The sequence below is a fragment of the Pantherophis guttatus genome, chromosome 1, assembly GCF_059756535.1.
Source record: "Pantherophis guttatus breed Tessera chromosome 1, ASM5975653v1, whole genome shotgun sequence".
Taxonomy (NCBI): domain Eukaryota; kingdom Metazoa; phylum Chordata; class Lepidosauria; order Squamata; family Colubridae; genus Pantherophis; species Pantherophis guttatus.
In genome coordinates this window covers 275299377-275306631 of record NC_142063.1, presented here as the reverse complement: position 1 = coordinate 275306631, position 7255 = coordinate 275299377, and the positions used below count along the sequence as shown (strand labels likewise).

General features: G+C 45.0%; 1 long non-coding RNA gene across 1 annotated transcript in view; it reads left to right on the top strand.

Annotated features, from left to right (window-relative positions):
- LOC148116859 (uncharacterized) overlaps positions 1 to 7255 on the top strand; it is a 30031-nt gene that overhangs the window by 19315 nt on the left and 3461 nt on the right. The window lies entirely within an intron of this gene.

Sequence of the window (7255 nt, the reverse complement as noted above, 5' to 3'; positions counted from 1 at the left end):
CCCTTTCAAGAGGCAGCTGAACTTTCTGTTTTTTTCTTTGAAGAGCTGAAAAGGCTTCTTGGATAAGAAGCAAAATGTCTTCAAAGAAAAACCAGAAAGTCCAGCTGCCTCTTGAAAAAGCATCTTTGGGATTCCTATGCAGAGGCATGATTAGCAATAAATCAGTTTAACTGGACCTTCACACGGGGGACCTGATCTTTTGCACTTGACATTATCTTGCGCACAACACAATTTTAGTGCAGGTTCTTCCTTGAGTTGCTGTTACAGAATCCCGCCCCCCTGCTTTTTAATAGAATATTTTGCTATTCAGAAAAAGAGAAAAGCCCGGACAAGTTTTGGAAATTGCAGCTAACCAGTTAACTATTTCAGTGAAGCAATGAGCAACGGTGCCAGCATTTTCATTATATAAACCAGGGCTGTCAAACTTGCAGTCCATGGGCCGGATGAGTCATGCGCTGGCCATGCCCATGCCCGGTTTAGCGAAGGAGAAAAAAGTTGTGATACATCACGTGACGACGCTGTGATGATGTGAATTTGACACCCCTGATATACACCCTCAATTTACAAAAATCAAATGATGCCACTAAACCAATAGATTCCAAGTGGAAATCTCCTTTATCTGTTCAGAAGGTAAAAACTCAAAATTCATAGAGATTATTTGAAGGTATTAAGGACGTTGGAGGTCATAATCTCACAATTAGGCCATTGGGGCAATTTAAAACACCATCTTAGTACATTTGGGCCAAGTTGAAAGGTGAGGGTAGTTTACTCATGCTCTCTTTATATTAACTCAGGGGTCCCCAACCCTAGGTCCATACACTGGTCTGCAGCATGCCAGCAACTGGTCTGTGTAAACAAGCAAAACCCTATAGGAAGTTAGCACCCACCCATCTCCTAGGAAAATGAGATATTTTAGGAAATATTAAAATGGCAGAATAGTTCCCCTAAAAGGGAGGCAAAAACGCAGCCCCACCACCTTTGTCAATGGGCCATTAAAGCCTGGGCCAGTCTATTCTACATAACAAAGATCCACCTCCTACAGGCAGAGCCATAGTAGGAATTGCCCTCACCCAAGATCCAACAAAGACAGGATTAGCCCTCTACCCATCTAGCAACAGAACTCACCACGTGGCACTTGGGGAGATTGCATCACCAGCAAGGCTCAACCAAATTTAGCACACAGGACAGGGAGAATTGCCCCTGCATGGCCCCATGGGAGTCTGACAACCAATCAGAATACAAGCTCAAATTCAAAGCCCAACAGAGGGCATAAAACCCAGGCACTCTCAGCATCTCGGCCCTTTTCTGCTCAGGAACTCAAGCCATGTGATCCTGTCCATCAATAAACCTTCTTTCCAAGCAACTTCCATGAATCCAGTTGTCAGCTTTGGAAGCCATATTAGGCCAGAAGCTTCCATGCTGCCACCTTCAGAGTTTTACTTGGAGTTGAGGTTTTTCTGGAACGCTGACACCAGTGCCTTTTTCCCCACTTGGAACTGAACCCAGAAGGATATTTCTTCCAATAACCTTATCCATGGGATGCAGGCAGCATGCAAAACCACGTCCACTCCACTCCACGGAAAAACCTTTCTCCATGGAACTGGTCCCTGGTGCCCAAAAGGTTGTGGCTGCTGTACTAACTGAAAAACAGGTGTGAGTGTGAATAAGCAGTCGTACTTAGAATCATAAATCCAAATGAGTGAATCCCAGAAGGTGGCAACCTTCTCCTGAGAAATAGGAAAACGTTTATTTGATCTTAATATACAGTACCACATTGTTACCGTAATGATTGACAAAATATGGTTGATGACTCCTGGCTGTTGAATATGCGTGTAATTCCTAAACCGAGTGAATTGCTTTGGCCAATTAGCCCTCAATATGCTCGTTTTAGCCACCCAAGCAGATGTGATTTGTTTGGGGCTAAAATATCCCTTGTTGGGACAAGCAGCGGATGAGATGATTAGATAGTGTCATTGACACAATGGACATGAATTTGGGGAAACTCCGGGAGACAGTGGAGAATTTGTGCTATGGTCCATGGGGTTGCAAAGAATTGGATACGACTTAGCAGCTGAATAACCAAGAAAAGTATCCCTGACCAAGTGATATTATGCAGATTACTTATCTGCAAAGACGTTCATCTGTATTACCATTTTTGTAAAAAGTGAAGCTGGTGAGTTTTTTTTTTTTTTTAATTTGATTTATATGCCGCCCTTCTCCGGAGACTCAGGGCGGCTTACAATGCGCTAAGCAATAGCCTTCATCCTTTTGTATATTTTATACAAAATCAGCTTATTGCCCCCACAACTGGGTCCTCATTTTACCTACCTTAGAAAGGATGGAAGGCTGAGTCAACCTTGAGCCTGGCGAGATTCAAACCTGCAGTAATTGCAGGCAGCTGGTCTTAATAACAGGGTGCTTTAGACCACTGTACTACCAAGGCTCTGTAGAGTTGGTTCCAAGTCTACAGAAGATCGCTATGTAAATATATTTTAGAAACACTAGGCCACCAAGCAAAGCAACAAGTATCCATTAATAAGAAAGGTGGGAGGAGAAAGCCAAACGATTAAACTCTGCAGCATTGATACATAAAAGCTATGAATTCTTTGTTCGGGGAAGGGGAGGAGTAATCAACTATTGCTTTATTCTTGCCTAAATTCTTGCTAAAGATTCAGATTTAGCTAAATCATGTTTGAAAGTCTGCTGTACAGCCTCTGAATAAGGGGCTAAATGTTAGGAGAGCTGTGGTTTACTGCTGAACCTGGCAGTTTGATTGCTTGCCCTTTTTCTACTGAGGAAAGCCCTCACGAGAGATCAAAGACTAAAACATGGCTCGATTGAGTTTCCAATGCATAGTTCAAGTGTCAGAACCAATTGGTGAGCCAAATGGACCAGTTAGCCCAGATGATAAACAAGTAGATTGCTCAGCAGATAGGACAGAAATAATGACAATAATAATAATGAAGTTGGTCCTCTATCAGGACCAACTTCAAATTCTGCAGCTGTCACTGCAACAGCTGTTGTAACTCCAGTCCTTTGGCACAAAATACCAAACTCCTTGCCTGATAAATTTGATGGCACCCAAGCAAACTTTCCTTACCTGATATGAACTATGATTCTCTCTCAACCAAACCTGTGTAGGATTTATAACTAACCAGATGACTATAAAATGGGAAAACCATCTTCTAATTCAGAACCTCTTGAACATGGACCTCTTCTTTAGTTCTGTGGCCTGAGGGCATGGACCCCTTTAATTCTGCGGCCTGAGAGCAAATTTCAAGAATTCAGTCAAGCAGGTATTAGTTATGACATCTGTGACCTATGACAGAGCATGCCAGAATATGCAGTTTTTAGTGGTTAGCTCAGGAAGTGATCTGAAATGAAAAAGGCATAGCTGATGACTTCAAAGAGTGCTTTTCAATCAAAATTTGTCAAGGCTATGGTAGCATTTACCGTATTTTTCAGACTATAAGACGCACCGGTGTCATAAGACACACCAAGATTTCGAAGAGGTAAGGAAAAATAGGTTTTTTGCCCTCCCTGCCCCTCAGGAGCACTCTGCAGGCCTCACAAACCCTGTGTGCCCGTTTTGCAAAAACGGGGGCATTTTTGTCCTCCTCCAGCCCCCAGGAGCATTCTGCAGGCCTCCCAAACCCTCTGCGCACCCTGTTTTTTGCAAAAACAGGTGAAAAATGGGCTGTTTTTTGCCTGTTTTTGAAAAAAATGGGGTGCACAGAGGGTTTGGGAGTCTTGCAGAGTGCTCCTGGGGGCTGGGGAAAGGCAAAAACACCCCCGTTTTGCAAAAATCAGGCCTGTTTTTCGCAAAAATGGAACAAGTGGGGCAGGGGTTCGGGAGGCCAAAAATGGCTGTATTCGGTGTATAAGACGCACCAACATTTCCACCCTCTTTTGGGGGGGGGAAGGTGTGTCTTATACTCCGAAAAATATGATATCTAAGTCTGTCTGAGTATTGATGGAAGACCCCTAGAACTGGCAAAATACTGGCAGGAAGGGAAGTATTGTAGAGCATCTGTTGCTTTGCACATGAGTGCTCTGTTAAGCCTTCTTTCCCAAAACATCAACCAAGTATGGGAAAGGGAGACTGGTCCAAAATGTTTTCTTGGAGAAATGAAGCAGCGCCATTCTCAATGACATTTGAGATCGGAACAATCACAAAATAAGTGGAGCTGACACATGTAGAATTGAGCACTAACAGAGATTCAGAGTCTGTAGTGTCTCAAACATGTATGGCTTCCTATCCCAAAGAAAGAATAACCTGCTAGGATGCCTAACAGATCTATGGAATCTAAATTGTATTTGGAAAAGGAGAAGCACTGACCAGGCTCACAATATCACTTTTGTGGCTGCATAATTCTTCCTGGAGACCAATTTCCTGTAAAATAAATCCTTTAGATGCTTACCTACAAGCATTTATCAAAGGGAAAGTACAAAATGTTTCTTCCTCCCTAACTAGTGCTTCTGACCTTTTGGTTAAGAACAAACATTTGGTTCCTTACGTATAGCTCCTGGACTCAATAGTAATTACCACTCCTTCCTCTCTGCACTCTGTAAACTGTGGTGATTACTAGTCCTTCCTCTCATTTCTGTTTCTGCAAAGAAGCTGAAGAAACAGTGGGCCACTTAGCTGCTTCAAGATTGCAGACTGTCTACAAACAACAGCATGACAAAGTAGCAACAATGGTATATTGGAATATCTTCAAGAAATATTTTTGCCTGCAAGCAAGAACTGATGTTGGAAAGTACCCAGCCTGGCAGGGAAGAGGGACCAAGTATGAAACTAGCCTGGAATCCCTATGAGTTAGGACTGATGCCCCCTAAATTCCTTGGAGCCTTACCTAATTGTTCCCAGGAGTAGGCTGCCAGACTGGGGAGATTCCTGTATCATAGGCAGAACATAATAAAGTAGTTAGCTCAAAATCTGTATGTGTGTGTTTGGTTGTTCACACCTGATAACTGTTGAGACTCAAAATAGACAAAATAATAGAAAATAAAAAACCTAAACATCCTAGGAAAGGACTTGGCAGTTTTATTTTTACTGAATGTTAAATTTAAGATCTCTATTTATTGTTTAACTAGCTGTACCCGGCCACGCTTTGCTGTGGCCCAGTCTGGTGCTTCTGCTGGGCTAAAAGAGCGAGGCTGAAGTTCCAAACTGTCCACGAACATTTGGTGGGTGTCGATGTCACTCACTTTCATCAGTCACATGACAGCCCCCGAGCCACGCCTACGCAGCTGATGATTAGGGCAGAGAACCGCTTGCTAAAAAACAATGGGAACCACAAAATCCTCCCTCTCTGTCTCCCCCTGTCTCTTTGTATCTCTCTATGTCTCTCTCTCTCCCCCGTCTGTATCTCTCTATGTGTCTCTCTCTCTCCCCCTCTCTGTATCTCTGTCTCTCTCTCTTCCCCCCTCTCTCTGTATCTCTCTCTGTCTCTCTCCCCCCCGTATCACTCTATGTCTCTCTCTCCCCCCTGTATCTCTCTATGTGTCTCTCTCTCCCCCTCTCTGTATGTGTCTCTCTCCCCCCCACCCCATCTCTCTGTATTTCTCTATGTCTCTTTCTCCCTCTCTCTCTGTTTATCTATGTCTCTGGCCCAGCCCCTTCTGCATCCCCCACCATCGCCCTTACCTTTTCAGGCCAGGCCTTCGCAGTTCTCCGCACCACAGCAGAAAGTCGGGGGGCCCCTCCGTCCTCCCTACACAGATGTTCTCTGGGGGCTCGATGGGGAGACGCATAGCAGGGAAGGGAAGGGAAGGGAAGGGAGGGGGTGCGGTGTGGGTTCGAGGCTGGTTTGGGGCTTCCCGCCCGAAGGAAGAAAGTGGCAAAGCCAGGAGCCACGCACACCCCACTGGACCCCTGCTGCGCAGTTCTCCCCCCCCACCTGCTAAGGGCAGGGGAATGATTAAATCCCCTGCTCTTCCAGGCAAAACGAAGGAGGGCCAGCCATCCTCCCTCCTGTCCGTTTCCGCCCCCCGAAGCCTCCCTGGAGCCCCTTTTCTTCCAGAGGCCGAAATTTTTGTGTAGGCTCCGTGAACTGCCAGAGCGCCCACCTGGGAATCAAAGGCAGTGCTGGTTAAAGGCGACCCCGAGGCTCCAGTTGCCTGCAGCTCCTGCTCATCGACCGGATTTGCATAGTGCCAGTTAGCGGCTGGTCTTACTGACCTCGGGGCCCGTGGTAGCGCTGGGCCAGGCGCGATTCGGGCCAGGCGCAATTCAGGCCAGGCGACAGATGGAGGGTTCCCACTCGGCAGACCCAGGCAGCCTCGTTGCCAGATGTTCTTTGGAGGGAGCCCCAAGAGCGGCTGGCGAGGGGGATGGGCAGCAGTGGCGGGCGAGGCTAGTTTGTGGGGTGGCCGGGGGAGGGGGAGGTCAGAGCCAGGCTCGGGCAGGCCCCGTCCAGCCCTAGAAGCGCCAGCTGTGAGGGCTTCCCGGTAGGGAGCCGGCTGCCTACCTGCCGAGCCTGGTGGCAGGCTATGGCCCTCGGGCGTCTCTGCCTTCCATATGCGCAGTTTCTTGGAAGCAATATGGAGAGTCTAAATATAAGGAGCAGAAATCTGTTGAGCGTAATCAGGGCTGGGAGGCTGCCTTGTTGGTTTTACGTCCAGCAGATGGCACTGTTTTTCAATGTTTTTCAATGTCTTTCAATGTTTTTCATGTTTTTACCTGTCACAGGTGTGACATGTATATAATATAGGTATATAAAAACACACCCATAGTCGAATGCAATGTTGTGTCAAAATTTGAAAGCAATCAGTGAAGAACTTTCAGAGATGTGTGGTTATGTACAAATGGACATTTACATTTTTATTTATATAGATGTATTTACAGTGCATTTTAATTTTATGTCTCTAGTCTGCCTAGAGATGTTTCTGGTGAGATGAACAATATACAAGTTTTATAATAAACAAATAAGTGGATAAAAATGCAAAATCCAATCTAAACATTTGGCTGACTATGTGACAAACCATTACACAGGACTAACTGTGCATTAAGTTGTAATGGATCTGCATATCAAAGCTATTTTTATTTACATCAAAATAACCTGCCCTTTTAAAAAGACATAAAAACATGTTCTTCCATGGAGCTGTCTATTCCATATTTCTGAAAAGGTCAGACTTCTAGGTAAATTCCAGATGAATTTTTCATTGTGGATCACATGGTCTTATTTACAATATTTTATGGAGGATAAGGTCATTCTATATAATCATGCTTTTTTCTATATTGTCTTTAAAA